Raw genomic sequence first — 16704 nt, forward strand, 5'->3', positions numbered from 1 at the left:
CTATTCAGTGCATATAAACAATATTCCTGACACAGACACTTTCTTTCAAAGCATCCTCTTCTTTCTTGTAAGAGCTCCAGATACGTGTGAGGACTTCCACTCAGTAAGAAAATACAAGAAATTTCACAGCATAATTTTCAGTGTTCCATATAGGCTTAGTTGGCTTATCACCACATTTGAAGAAAATGATTCTGATCTCTGAAGTTTCCTCACTTACAAAAGAAAAAGGAGGAAATAATAACTGACGTAAGTCAGTTGATATAAAAATTAACGTAAATCTCTTAGCACAATAACTGGCAATAGTTAGCCCTTGATAAATTGTAATAATTATTACTGTCATTACACAACCCAAACATGAGTTTAATCATCGTCATTTATTCAGTGCTAACGGTAAACCTACCTAGTTTCTCTAAACTCTAGTATTTTGATTTGTCAAGTTCGGGTGACAGTTTTTGCCATATATACTTCACAAAATTGTCATCAAATGAGAAAATGTAGAAGTCACTTACAAGCCATTATGAAACTGAGGCAGAATTAAGGTAACATGAGCAGCCTCAAGATTTTAGACATTCTAAAATAGCGACACCAAAAAATCTTCCTGACTCCTAAGGATAATCTGTCCCATTCTATTGAATCAGAGTCGTGCAAAGTTAAAATCTGGGCACATAAAATTTGGAAAATCTCCACAGGTATTTCTGAAGCTGGTGAAAGGTGCAGGACTGATGCTTTTGTGCAGTGATTCTGAACGATGGCCGCTCATTGGAATCACCTGGGGAGCTTTACAAGCTATGGATGCCTAGAATCCAGCTCAGAGCAATTTAATCAAAATCTTTGGCAGTAGAGCTCAGAGAATCAGTAGTTATAAAAGTTCACTAGGTGGCATGTTCAAGGAGACAGAGTTAATACCCGGTAAAGCAGTCATTTCCCTCCTAGCTCCAAAGCCCATACTTTTTTGCATTATTTCTCTACTGACTCTGAAGTGCCTGTCTTCAGTTTGTAAAGGGCATATAATTTCAAAAGGTAAAATGACTGTTGCTCTTGAAATACATGTTTAATTTATATTTGTTTTCCCTTTGATATTACTGTGTGTTTTTGAAAGCTAAATGGAGACGGTTTGGGGGTTTAAACTAATCTATAATCATAAAAGCACAAGTCCATTCCATTCACAATTGCTATCCTGTCTTCCAAAGAGAAGCACAAGTTTTGAAAAAGTCACTAAAGGAAGACTTCAAAACTTAAGCCCTTTAGGAATATTGAGAACTATTCTAACAGCTCTAAAATAAGTAGATTCTCATCAGAAATTTGATAATGCATATAAAATGGTTACTTCTGGGGAACCAAATTAAGGAATTTAGAAAGTGAATGATAAACTACTGTAATACCTTAGGGAAAAGAAAGTAAATTTTTTAACTTAATGGTTTCCCAAAGGGAACTCTGTATCGGATGATATTTCAAAAGGCTACCACTACTTGAATGTCTTGAAAAAGTAAGAGAAATTCTTATAAATGTTTAACAATAGATTCTTGCAGTTTTTAAAACATGAATAAAAAAAACCCAGTGGGGATGGGAATGGGGTAGAGGAAGAAGTCAGTTCTGAAAATCTGAGTAAAATTTCAAACTGCGAGGAGTTGCAGAAAGTTTCACATACATTTTGCCTTTTTTTTTTTTTTCAAACCAGTGAGTTCAAACTTCACATTAACACAGCTGCAATACTAACGGCTTGTCTATTAATACTGGCTGCTGACCTCAAAGACTGCAGTTGCCAGCTTGAGCTGATACCTATAATGCAGGAAAATTGAAACCATAGAATTCACACACTAAATTTCTGGAAAAGCAGTTTCCTAAGCAAAGTGTTAGAGGTCAGAGTCATCTCAACTCTCTCCATATGTGGATAACTACTTGGTCGTGTAGGCCAGGAGATACTTTCTGACTCATGGTGAAAACAATTTAATGAAAAACATATCTCTTTCAAAAGAAAAAGATTGAAGGGAGAGTAACATGGATAAATTTGAAACTGTTGGCTTATATTTGAAATGTAATTAAAAATAAAATATAGTAGAGATTATTTATACAAAGCAATGAGGTATTGCTTGGTCTATGATTCCAGTATTGACCATTAATACATCAATGCTTTGAATAATGCTTGCTGATCGTTAGCTTATCCTGGTAAATACTGCTAACATACCCATTTAGTTCATAAGGAGATTAAGGATGAACGTTTCGTATATAATTATTTTGTGATCTGTGGTTGCCGTGATGATTTTTAGTTGTATTGTATTTTTGGTCCAGTAAGAAGGTTTATTGAAAATTTCATACTAGCAATGATATAATATAAATCAGTGGACCTAAAACTTGAGCATGCATCAGGATTATTTGGAAGTCTTCTTAAACTATTGATTGCTGGGCTCTACCTCTACAATTTCTAATTCAGTAAATCCATGTTAGGGTCAGAGAATGTGCATTCCTAACAAACTCCTAGCTGATGCTAGTATTGTTGGTCCATGGTCCATACTTTTGCTGTAAATAAAGGTCGTTTGAAGGAAAACAAATAACAATAATAAAAATAATAGTTCTCACTTGTACACTTACACATCTGGCCTGGATCTCATTTAAAACTCACTGTTGAGGTAACTAAAACCCAGAAGGATTATGAGACTTTCTCAGAGTGAAATCAATAATAAGGGGTCAAGACAGGATTCAAACCCAGTTTGCCCCATTCCAAAACCTTGGAATTTAACAGAAGACCTATAATTATTATCGTTCTATGCTCTGCATTAGCTTATTAATACAGATTTCTTTTCCTCTTCAAAAGTGGATTTGTTAACCATTGGAAGTACCTAACATCACATGTGTATAACATATCAAACACTATTTCATTGTGTATTTAATATTAATCAAGTCTCAAAAACTGAATCAAGAAACCATGGAGTGCTGGCTCAAAATCACATACAGTAAACAGACTTTAGTGTAATTTCACTCAAATTCTTGCTATAACATCAAATGACATTATGGAGGAAATACAAAGTGAAGAAAACTAACAATAAAACTAAGTCTTATAAACCAAGTCTAATCCATTATTCAATAATGGTATCTCCATGAAAGTGACATGAATAAGAAGGTAAAGCTGGATGAGAAATAATAAGTGGAATAATCTGTGTTCCATATCATATCATAGCCCAGACTGACATCAAGAAATAGGGGACTGAGAAGCGGAGGGTAGCAAGTTCCTCTATAATTCCCTCACCTCACATGCCTTCCCCTGACTCATGGACATAGGAAAACTAACTTGAAAACTGCCTATTCTTCAGTCTCTTGGTACCGTCCTGTGAAGGAAACAGGTTTTTGTTTGTTTTCCTTGACACTTGCAGGACACTCTTGAGGACAACACACCCTACAGGTTTTAGTTTTCCTAAAATCCATGTATTCCAAGTACCAGAAGATCAGGAAGTTAGGATGAAAGATGGCCGCATGAAGCCTTTTAGATCCTGAAATTTTGGATGGGTATTGTGCACATTTACTTGCTGTATCTGAGAAAAGAACCCAGTTGGCACAGTGAGGTAGAGCCACACCCCTCATTTCTCATACCTGTTAATAAAAATTGAGCACGCTCTGGTGTTACCCCATTCTAGGATGAGGAAAGATACACACACACACAAGCTACAACTGAAATGGAATAGAAGAGAATAAATGCCAACTCTCCATGTATTTGTGTTCATAATATGCATGGCAATTGAAATCAATATGAAAAATTGTTATTTCATAAATAGTTTGGGGATCATTTGGCTAAATGTTTGGCATAAAATTAAGGTAAATCCTGCTCATATGTCTACCAAATTAGATTATAGATTAATTAGATACTGGAATATTGCTAAATAAAAAAATACTATACGAAAATAAAAGTGACTACTTATATAATTTGGGGGTAGACAGATTTGAAAACATGATAATAATGGAGATAAAATATAGAAACCATGTGATAGATTTTTTTCTCTACATCATAAATTTAAGTCAATCAACAAAACCAACACAAATATTAAAAATAAATTTGGGAAAATATTAAGAAAAATAAAAATGATAAAGTTTGATATCTTTCCTGTGTTTGAAATCAGGGCACCTGGGTGGCTCAGTTGGTTGAGCATCTGACTTCAGCTCAGTTCATGATCCCACCATTCTGAGTTTGAGCCCTGTGTTGGGTTCTTTGCTGACAGAACCTAGAGCTAGAGCCTGTTTCAGATTCTGTGTCTCCCTCTCTTTCTGTCCCATTCCCGGCTTGTGCTCTATCTCTGTCTCTCTCAAACATGAATAAACATTAAAAAATTTTTTTTAAATAAATCAATTAGAAATATGAGAACAAGCCGATAGATCTATGGGCAAAGAGTGTGGACAGACAAATCAAGTTCAACAAAAGTGATAAATGATTAATAAAATTATAAAATTATCTTCAAACTGTGCAGTCATCAAAGACATGCAAATTAAACAAAGATAAACTCTACTTAACTACTATCTATTTGGCCCATATTGAAAATAATAAAACCCAGAGAATGGGTATTCTTTTCCACTTATAATGGAAATATAAATTGTCAGAACTTTGGATTTGACAATTGGCAACACATCAATTTTTGAATCTGTATTTCTATTCATTCAGTAATTTAACTCCCAGGCATTTATTCTGAATGATAATTATTGACAGAAATGAAGACTTAAATAGAAGGAAATATGTCAATCACTATTTAAAAATGGGGAAAACATGGAAATAAATTATCCCAAATAAGTGTATTAATTTGTATGCATTCATTAAATGTTATTTCATGTAACTATTAAAATACTATATATAGGAAAGTAGTTAATGAGTAAAACATTTTTGATGTCTATTTAACTGAAAAGGAAAATTTCAAGACACTATTTACAATAATACTCTATTTGTATACAAGTACACAACTGATTCAAGATGGCCAACTTAGTCCATGAATTAATCACTTCGCCCTCCTAATGTCTCTTAAAATTATAATAAAGAAATAAAACCCCCAAATCTCATGGTTGACAGTATTAAATGCATTATTGAAAGAAGTGAAGCAGATTGAAGACACTGGCAAAGCACTGTATAAAAACATGAGGCATGCCGTATGCCTGGACTAGGCTGGTATGGATGAGATATTGAAAGGTTTAGAATAAGAAGTCCATATCAAGGAAAGCTGAGTAGGAAAGAGATTTAAAATAAAAATAGGCCTTGCTGTGGAGGTCATAAAAGGTTTAAATACAGTATAAGCAATCCCTCACTTTCTTTCCACCTCCATGAACTCAGTGGCCCCCAACTGGGCATTTTCTCCAAAGTAAAAATTAGAAGTTTCTGCTCTAAAAATTGAGTTAATGGTCGAGGACTTGTTTTCACACCAAAGAGTAAAACTTCCACTCCTACTGGTCTTTAGGAATGCCAAACATAATGCTCTAATCTCCACAATTCACACTAATGTGAAGACCTTCAGGCATCAAGTCTTTCCAAAGTATTGCCTTGGTCAGTTGTCTAACCTCTCATTCTTAAAAGCAAATGGAAAAACAATAAGAAAAGCAGAAATAATTAGACATTTGAGAAAAGGTTGGAATATGAAAAAGAAAAAAACACCCAATAAGATGAGGAAATAAAAAAGTAAAGATTCTTGAATATGTAAAAAATTCGGAGGATAGAAGAAAACTTAAAACTTCTAGTCAGTATTTTCAGAAGAAAATCAAGAAGATATTTCACCCATCTAACAATATCAGGATAAATTAAAAAGGAACAGCAGAGGAAAAAAAAAAAGATCTCTAAGATATATATATATAGGAGATATATATATATTTCCTAGGGATCATTCTTTTATTAAATTATATATGCAACTCTTTTATTAATTTGTGCATAAATCCAATTATATAATTAAGTGATTTAATATATATTATATGTATATTTAATATATATTATATATTTATATTATATTTTCAATTATATATATTAAATTTTACATGTAAATATTTATAACTTTATATATATGTGTATATATATATATATATATATACACACATATATATATATATACACACATGTATAATTTAAAGGGAAAACAATAGAAAACATGGCTTGGATTTGCTTTTCACAAACCCAGCCCCAAGGCAAATAAAGATTTTCTTACAGCTGTAATAGAAGTATTTTTTACTCTCTGTAACTCCTGAGGTCAAAATTGGGGGCCCTGAACTGACCATTTTTAACTCCAAGTCTCCAATATAATCAAGAGTTGCCAGTCCAATCCATAGTCCGCGTACTTTGTGTTTTTATTCTGTAAAAACTATAAAGTCTTCGAAAGACTTGCTTTTTATAGACACTTGATTTGATATAGAGAAAGGGGGGATTTAAATTATAGGGAACAAAAATGTAGTCATTAAAATTACTTTTTCTGCAGTGAATAATAATTATAGAGTATGGCGGCACAGTTGATTGATTGCTAAAATCTAGTCTCCCTTCTTCCATAGTAATAGTGTGTGGCTGAACAAAGGACTGCTCCGAGCAGTTAGAAAATATATTTCCCAACTTTCCTTACAACTATCTATAGCCAGGTGCCTCAATTCTTACTAATGGATTGAGTGGAAGTGTTATTTGTCACCTTCAGATCCAGGCCTTAAGTCACTGGATGAACACTTGTCTGAACCCCCTGCTGGAGGTGTTGTGAATGGTTGAATTTTTTTCTACTGGATTTGTTTTATGCTTTATAAAATGCCCTTATGTTTTCTGGCACAAAGATGGAAACTATCACAAGCTTTCTGTGATAATATAGGTTTTTCTCCATTGTAAACATTCTTGACTATTTCAATAGGAAAATATAGGAAAGAATTATTGAAAATCATGGACTCAATATATTCTAATTACAGGTTTATTTTTAGGAATGTATCTGAATTACCAAACAGGAGATATGGCCTATATACATTGAAAACATACTAAGAGTTCAATTATAAGAATTATTTATACATGTTTATCACATAATTTTTTAAATTAATTTGAATGTTTAAAAAATAATCCACAGTCTTGTATATGTGGCATATATATTTATATTTATGCATGTATATGTGTGTGTGTATGTATACATAATCTGAAGGAAAGAACATAAAATTCATATTATACAAAAAGCAATTATAGGTAATTGTTATCTTTTGTATGCTTATCTCCATTTTCCAGTTACTTTGTATTTATGTGAACTAAAAATTTTTTAAGTAATTTAGACTTTATTAGATTACCCGTGGTCGTTAAGAACATTTTTTTGTGAGACATCAATATCCATAGATTTGTTTTTCATTCAGAGTCTAGTTTTAGCAAAGGATTAAAAAAAAACCACACAATTTAAATTGATTCACTCAGATTAGCAGATTGATTAACCTCATTTTGAAAATTAAACTCTTCTAGAAAACTCAGGAATGGACCCATAACTATATGGCCAACTAACCTTTGATAAAACAGGAAAGAATAGCCAATGGAAAAGATAGTCTCTCCAACAAATGGGGTTGGGAAAACTGGACAGCAACATGCAAAAGAATGAAACTGGACCACTTTTTTTTACACCATACACAAAAATAAGTTCAAAATGGATGAAAGACTTAAATGTGAGACAGGAAACCATCAAAATCCTAGAGGAGAAAACAAGCAGCAGCCTTTGTGACATCAGCTACAGCAGCTTCTTACTGGACACGTCTCTGGAGGCAAGGGAAACAAAAGCAAACATGAACTATTGGGACTTCCTCAAGATAAAAACTTCTGCAGAGTGAAGGAGACAACAAAACTAGAAGGCAGCTTACAGAAAGGGAGAAGATTTTTGCAAATGACATATACGATAAAAGGCTAGTGTCCAAAATCTATAAAGAAGTTATCAAACTCAACACCCAAAAAACAAATAATCCAGTGAATAAATGGGCACAAGACATGAATAGACATTTTTCTAAAGAAGACATAGAGATGGCTAACAGACACATGACAAGGTACTCAACACTGCTTATCATCAGGGAAATACAATACCTGTATCACTTCACACCTGTCAGAATAGCTAAAAATGACACAGGAAACAACAGATGTTGGCAAGGATGTGGAGAAAGGCAAAACTCTTACACTGTTGGTGGGAATACAGACTGGTGCAGCCACTCTGGCAAACAGTACAGAGGATCCTCAAAAAGGAATATTGATTCAAACGGCACATGCACCCTGGCATTATCAATAGCCAAATTATGGAAAGAGGCTAAATGTCCATTGACTAATGAATAGATAAAGATGTGGTGTGTGTGTGTGTGTGTGTGTGTGTATTATAGATATATATATATATATATATATTCTATTGTGTGTGTATAATATACATGTATATATATTATACATATACATGTATATTATACACACACAATGGAATATTACTAAGCCATCAAAAAGAATGGAATCTTGCCATTTACAATGATGTGGATGGAGATAGAGTGTATTATAAGTTAAATAAGTCAATCAGAGAAAGAAAAATACCATATTATTTGACTCATATGTGGAATTTATGAAACAAAACAGGTGAGCATAGGGGAAGAGGAAAAAAAGGGAGAGAGGGAGGCAAACCATAAGAGACTTAACTATAAGGAACAAACTGAGGGTTGCTGGAGGAGGGGGGTGAGTGGAGGGATGAGCTAGATGGGTGAAGGGCATTAAGGAGGCTGTGATGAGCACTGGGTGTTATATATAAGTGATGAATCACTAAATTCTACTCCTGAAACTGATACTGCATTATATGTTAACCAACTAGAATTTAAATAAAAACTTGAAACAAACAAAAAAGGGTAAGCTTAGTGAGAAAAAGGAATATTACCTCAAGTAATCCAAAGTGAAGTAGTTAAAATGAGAAGCTTTTTTCTCAAATAGATTTTCTAGCTAACTTTTCATTCTGTTAATCATTTATTCCCTTTCTTTCCAAGGAACTTTTCAATTACAGGATCATTGTCCAAAGTGGTGCTGCTTGAGACAGAAATAGTTATGTATTCATTTACCAGTATTTTTGTAAGCTTTAGATCACTGGTGATGTAGATGAATTAACAATGATATATTTTCTTTTTCTTTTTTTTTTGTTTTTTTAAATTTTTTTTTCAACGTTTATTTATTTTTGGGACAGAGAGAGACAGAGCATGAACGGGGGAGGGGCAGAGAGAGAGGGAGACACAGAATCGGAAACAGGCTCCAGGCTCTGAGCCATCAGCCCAGAGCCTGACGCGGGGCTCGAACTCACGGACCGCAAGATCATGACCTGGCTGAAGTCAGACGCTTAACCGACTGCGCCACCCAGGCGCCCCGATATATTTTATTTTTATATAATTCTGGTTACTTTGCATTATTTCTCCTTGGTGACATAAATATGTCCTCCTATGGCAATCTATTGCTTCTATTGTTGTTTACTTCATTTTTGATTTGGAGGAAATTCCAAATTAAATATTAAGAGCAAAACAGTGCTTTGTAAAAATTTGGGTCACATGGGATTCCAGATGCCCAGAATCCAATCCAACCAATTCTGAATCTAAAGGGTTCTAGTATTTTAAATTGTTAAAGGATTTCTTATGTCTGCATTTCACAAATGGTCTTCCATACTGTTTCTACACGATAAAATTGAAGAAATGCTGTAACTCTTTTGGGGCTATATTTGAGGAAAGCTTCAAGATTACCCAAGGAGTTGAATGATATACACTCTAAGTATAGATTTTAAAGAGAAAATAGTTAAAGGTATTATTTATTGACCCTTGAAAACAAAACAAAATAAAAATCCTCTTCTTAAGTGAAGGTATTTTCAGGAGTAAAACAAAAACAAATTTAAAAGGTCAGTGGGAGGGATGAAAAAATGTTTTGCAAAGCCACAGTTAAAATAGTGTCGATTTTATTGGACTTAAACTTATAAATTATTGATATTGCTTGAATTATGCTTAGATTCTATTTGTTCACTAATCTTTAGGCTCTTACAAACAGTCATTATTAATTTGATTTTCTTCTTTAACAGCTCATATTTGAGAAGTGTAGGCTTGTCTGTTTTAGGCAAACTTAACCAACCGAGCAAAGTCACTAAACCCTGAAGAGCAAATTACAATGCACAATGCACTAGTCAGGAGTAATGATTGAGTCACACACCTTGCCCTGTGAAAGGAGTTAATTAAAATATTTAAATATAGCAACCAAAAATATAAAAGCTAGATGCAAGTAGCCCATGTAATGAAGGACACATAGCTTGAAAAAGATGAAGATGCTCAGGAAGTAAAAAGGAAACAACTTTGGAAAGATAATTTATTCAACCAGTATTTATTTTGGGCTTTTTTAGATACACACTTTCTATGTACCTTGAAAATACAAACAGGGGTGCCTGGGTGGCTCAGTCGGTTGAGCGTCCAACTTTGGCTAGGTCATGATCTCACAGTTGACGAGTGTGAGCCCCACGTCGGGCTCTGTGCTGACAGCTCAGAGCCTGGAACCTGCTTCGGATTCTGTGTCTCACTCTCCCTCTGCACCAACCCCTTTTAAAAATAAACAAAAAAATTAAAAAAAAAAAGAAAATACAAACCTATTTGTTTCTCATAACAATTCCATGTGATAACATGTGAGTTTTCTAGCAAAAGTCCTTAATACACATTAGAAAGGCAAGGAATGTGTTCCTTAGTGTTAAGTGTCCTATCACTTCTTTAAACTGTCACCTATCCCATCCCAGCCCAGAAGTCCCTTATGCTGACAGACAACCTCACTTTTCTTAACTTCCCTGTTCTAAATTCACATATAGAGCAGACTGAAATATTAACAACTGCCTTGATCACAAATATCTGGCCTGGAAACTATTTTATTCATAATTGCCTTGGTCTGATATTTGACTATGAATTTATGCAACATAATACAGGTTTGCCAGTCATGTTATTTGTCTGCCTCCTATTTATATTCCTTCATACATGGCCAATACGTTTAGTTAGCCATGCTCAGCAGGCTTTTATGGAAAAGATGGATAAGCATGGATAAAGACATTAGACTTCTTCACCTCATCTCTATCAGATCCTATTTCCATGGGCTCTATCTGTTATCTAAGCTCATGGACCTGTCCTGAATACATGCAAGGATTATCTAAAGGCCTATCTTCAGGTATGCATTTATTTTAACAGTTCAGTTTTTACCTAATAGTTTTGCTTCATTGTTTCTAGATTTTATGACCCTTGATCTTGCATGCTATATACATAGCTCAAACCTTCACTGAATTGACAACTCATTTAGAACAGTTGTTTGCTTCTCACTCCTAACTCTTAGCACTCTTGTTTCTCTCTTAGCTATGATCCTGTTACACTGGATCCATGGATTCATAGTTGCAAGTAAAAGATGCTCCTATTACCTTTTATCTGTTAGCCTAGCCTGCCTAGCCTCCCTTTGAAGAAAGAGAATAGAATTATCTCCTAATTTCAGTTTCTCTTCCTTATTAATGAACTAGGCATCATTCAATATCATAAGTGATGATTTCTCAGAAATCATACATAATTACAGATAGTGACCTGCCATGAATCTCTTCTTGGATACAGGCCATAGTCTAGAATATATGTAATTTAGATATCACACATGCCCTTGTTTTGTGACTTTCTGCCCTTCTGATGATGAACCACTTATGAATACTGAGAATGCTCACTTGGCCTCTCATTCATGCTTTGAAAATATTTTCAAGACAAACTCATGTGATTTTTCTGTTTTAAATACTGCCACTAAGTAATGGTAGTAATTTGAATTCCAAGTTTTTTTTTTTTTTATTCTTCTGAGATTCACAGAGTAATGAGATCTTTGTCTTCATATATTCCTAAATCCCATCCCTCTTTCATGGACTATACCATCTCCCTTTGCAATTGTATATAAGGTAAGCTCCTTTTTTTTTTTTTTTTTTTTTTTACTTTGAGCCAAAATTTGTCTCACTTTTACCTAAATATGAGAGATAAAGTAATAGCTATTCCAGAGGGAAAAGACTTGTAATGGTTTTAAAGCATGATGAGAACTGTATTCCTCCCTTGAATCTGAGTGGACTCTGACAGCTTCAAACAATAGATTATGCAGAAGTGATGCTCTGTGACTTCCATGGCTGATCATAAAAGTCCATGAAGTTTCTGCCCTGTTTATTAGAGCCTTCATTCTCAAAGCCCAGAGCTTCCATGTTAGAAGTTTGGCTATCCTAATGTCACTAAGCTGGAGAGGCCCCATAGCTGCCATGGCTGACAGACAGCTGAGTCTGTCTTTCTGCCATCCCAGCATAGGCTCCAGACCTATTAGTAAATAAACTTTCTTGGAAGTGGCTCCTCTAGCCTATCTGTGTTCTAATAATCAAGCATCTGAGGCATGTGCAGCTATGTCTAGTCATCTTTGGAAGGCAATTAAGTCATGAGGGTGGAACCCTTACAAATGGGATTCGTGTGTCCTTAAAAGAGGCCAGAGAGTTCATTCTGCTTTTGGCCGTGTGAAGATACAATGAGAAGTCAGACATCCACAACCCAAAAGAGAATTCTCACTAGAACCCAGCCATGCTGGTACCCTGATTTCAGACTCCCAGCCTGCAGAACTGTGAAAAATCAATTTCTACTGTTGATAAGCCACCCAGCCTATGGCATTTTGTTATAACAGCTTGAATAAAAATTAAGACATCATTTCAGTTGACAGAGAAGGGCCATTCCTGCTGTGTTTTTTCTAAATCGTGATCTCCAGAATCCATGAGGATGAGAAAATGTTTGTTGTCTTAGATAACTAAATTTGGGGGTGATTTGTTATGCTACAGTAGGTAACTGGAACAGGAGAGTAAAGCATATCTTATTATTCCCCTATCTCATTTTACTGAAGATGAAATTAATATTTGTCTTAAGTTTCCACAATTCTTGGACTATCCCTTATATAATATTTCATTACCAAACCAGTCTTTGTGCGAGTTCTCCTTCTTCCTCTACACGGGTGATCTCTGATGACTGACGAGTACAATGGTGGACTCTCACCTATTTTGCTCTGGACTCTTCACCTCTACTGATGCAGATTAGAATTGAATTTCCTTTTCAAGCAGCCATATTGTTGTTCAATGAGCTGAGGAGTCAACTAAAACTCCCTTGGCCTCTTACAATGACTGCCAGCCTCACTTTTTACTCTATTAAATTATTTCCAAATCACTGTTTAAGCTTGTTGAAGTATTTTTGAATTCTGATACTTTTATAAAATATATTCCATTATTTACAAGCTTAGTGTTACCTTCACATTAAAAAATAATATCGTAAGGTTTTCCATCTCTTCATTTCAGTGGCTCTCTGTTTATGGGTCTGTTTAGTGGCTCTTCATTTTAGTGGCTCTTCACAGTTATTCTTGAATTTTACATCTTATTTATATAAGAAAAAAATCTTTGAACTCAAGCATAAGCAGCCACTGAACCAGTTTGTAATTGTACATCTGTATCTGAAACTTCCTCTTACATTATTTCATTTCTTCTTTGCGGCATCATGAGTATAATTAAAGGTATTACTACAGATAGAGGAATTGAAGCTCATGGAGATTAAGTAAATACGACAAGGCTGGGATTTAAATACAGTTGTGTCTTCCTCCCATATCTCTGCCCTCTCCTTTGTACTACAGCTCTAGAAATAGGACACTCAGAAGATAGCAGTGATGACTTATGCATAGCACCTCAGTCACTAAATCAAGACCCACCAAAGGTAATTGACTGGAGCACTCTCTGGAATTTGGCTGCACATTTTCTCAGGGAAATTGCTAAGACGGTTGAGAACAAGTTATTTTCAGTCATGGCAACGAAGCTAAACACATTTTACATAAATAACTCAGAAGGACTTGCTCCAGGAAAATATATTTGGCAAGGAAAAGAACTCATCCTAAAAGAATAACGTACTACATAGTTAATTATGAAAGAATGACTTTGAAGAGAGGTAAGGATAGGAAGTTAATGCAAAAACTACTTAAGTCCTGTTGGCGATATGCTGCAGTGTGTGGTGAGGCAGAACTGTTACTCAGGCCATGAATACTAGCATAGTTCTGGAAATGAGACACAAAACCATTAAGTGTTAAAAGTCATTACCCCTATTCTCCAAACTTGTTTCTTTCTTTGCATTCCTGATACTGATTAGTTACATCTCTACTCACAGTCACCTAGCAAGAAACACAGACATAAACATCAATCTCTCCTTCCTGTGTCTTTACTTTTTAAACCAGTTACCAAACAATTTTTATTCTACTTCCCCTCCTCAACAGTAATAATCCCAATTGTTCTTCCTCTTCCAATTTTTCCCCACTTCAGTCCAGGTTCCATGATGATGGCAAAACCCCAATTACTCATTCTAACATTTACTAAGACTTCACAGTGTGGCTTGCATCATGCCATGTGCTGATATAGAAGTGAACAAGGCCCAGTTCTCACCCTCAAAAAGTTAACAGCTATTCAGAGGAGCGTGTCATTTCAACATGAAAGTTAACGTCTAAACAAGTATAGGATAACATGGAAGCACATCAGAGTAAAATAGACTCTACTCTTGGGAGAGTTTCTTCTGTTTAAGTTCTAAATGGTGCCCTTATACCAGCTTTAATCCACAGGATACAGTCCAGATTCCTTAATACCATTTACATTTACTTTCTTAGGTAAGTTGTGGCCTGTCAAATCTATTTTGAGATCTAGTTCAAGTCAACAAAAAAAACAGTGTTGTTTTTTCTGTATATTCTTCAACCAACAGTGATTTAAACTAAAGGCATCAATTCCACTAAAAGCAACATCCAGCTATTTAATTTAATTTTTTAACTTCTCAATTCTGATTGCTAGAGGTGAAGTCTTAGGTCGGTCTCACAATTTTTGCAAGTGACAGCTTAAAGTTTGTTTGACCCATTCTCCCAAAGTGAATGATTTGAGTGTGGTTCAATTTACTGTACGTGGCATTTATAGACAAGACCTTTAATGTCCCCAAGACAAGGAAGTGCCTCTATTTTTAAAGGTTCTATGGCATTCCTTTTCATTCTGAATTTTCCCTTATGTCTTCTTTAATCCATTTGCACACTGAGATTGTCTTTCTGCTCATTTTGACAATCTTCTTATAAAGTACAACTCTTCTCTCTTTTGTTGTTGTTGTTGTTTGACAAAGACATCATAGAAGAGGTCTTTGGGAAGAAAGATTGTTTCTAGTCCATGTCCAGTTCAACTAATGGTCATAGTAGCAGTGCAAAAAGCACATGGGCTGTGGATGTAGGCAGGTTCCTTGCCTCTATTTGCTAGCCTTGTAAGCACCATGATTTCTGCTTGTCTTAAACTTCTGTTTCCTCATCTGGAAAATGGGAATAAGAATATAGCCTGACCCTGACAGTCATGGAGTTTTCTGTTTCTGTTAGATCACTAGAGCACAGATGCTCCAACACAAAATGGGATAAAATATTTAAAAAATAAATAAGTACTACCTTATTTTGATGTTTCTATACATAAGAAACCAATATCCTATTAGATTTTTCTCAAAACCATTTCAAACAGAAATAATGTTTGTTTTCCTTTGAGTTGGGTTTGTTACCACTTGATATGAGCTAACACGGAGAGGAGAGCAATGGTGAGGGTGAGGTGTCAATGCTGAGTCATCAGCTGAAGAAATCATTATATTATGGATACTGACCTCAAAGCATACTTGAATCAGAATATGTCATAGCAAAACTAAGCATTTTTGTAACTCATAGGGATTTCTTGCAGATGCTTAAATATTCTAAGTAGTGATTAGTTAATGATAAGGGAAGGAAGCTCTGTCTGGTTGTAAAAATTAAGGAAGACCCCATTTTTGAACCTCCTAACACAGTATCTTGCCTGAGATAGGCACTCAATAAAGGTTTGCATTTGCATGCTTTGTGGACAAAAAGACGGTATTTGTCTTTTTTAAAATTTTTTTAATGTTTATTCATTTTTGAAAGACAGATACAGAGCACAAGCAGGGGTGGAGCAGCAGAGAGAAGGGAACACAAAATCTGAAACAGGCTCCAGGCTCTGAGCTGTCAGCACAGAGCCTGATGCAGGGCTCGAACTCATGAACTGCAAGATCATGACCTGAGCCAAAGTCGGACGCTTAACTGACTGAACCACCCAGGCGCCCTGGTATTTGTCTTTTTATCAATAACCTTGTCCCACGCTAATATAGCCTGTTTCAGACACCATTAGAATCTATTTGGAATTCAAGGGTATATTCACATTCAATGCTTACACAATTTACTTCAGTTTTATAAAAACAAACTTGCTCAAATTTCCTTCACGGATTCTGTGTGTATGTGTGTGTGTGTGTGTGTGTGCATATGCATGTGTGTATGCACGTGTGATTGTTTTGCCTCAGGCTGGCCCTGGGCTTCTGTCCATCATAGATTTAATTCCCACGTGGCCATTATATACATAGCTTCAGCATTTTGCTAAAATGTGAATAGCTGTTCTATCACAAACAGAATGCAGTATGCTAGAGTGTTCTATTACCAGGATTGTACAGATAGCATAGTCTTGGTTTACATAATAGGTCCGCAGATGTTTGTTGAACAAATGCCATAATGAATAAGTTAAATAACAAATACTGAAATTTTCATATATGTGTAAATGAATGGAAATACAGAGAGAAGACTAATATTGTCGTTGTTAGCCTGTGTCTCTCCAAGTTGCCCATAGTAAAGAACTTCTTTAGATTAAA

Source organism: Prionailurus viverrinus, chromosome A3, assembly GCF_022837055.1.
Source record: "Prionailurus viverrinus isolate Anna chromosome A3, UM_Priviv_1.0, whole genome shotgun sequence".
In the NCBI taxonomy this organism is placed as follows: Eukaryota; Metazoa; Chordata; class Mammalia; order Carnivora; family Felidae; genus Prionailurus; species Prionailurus viverrinus.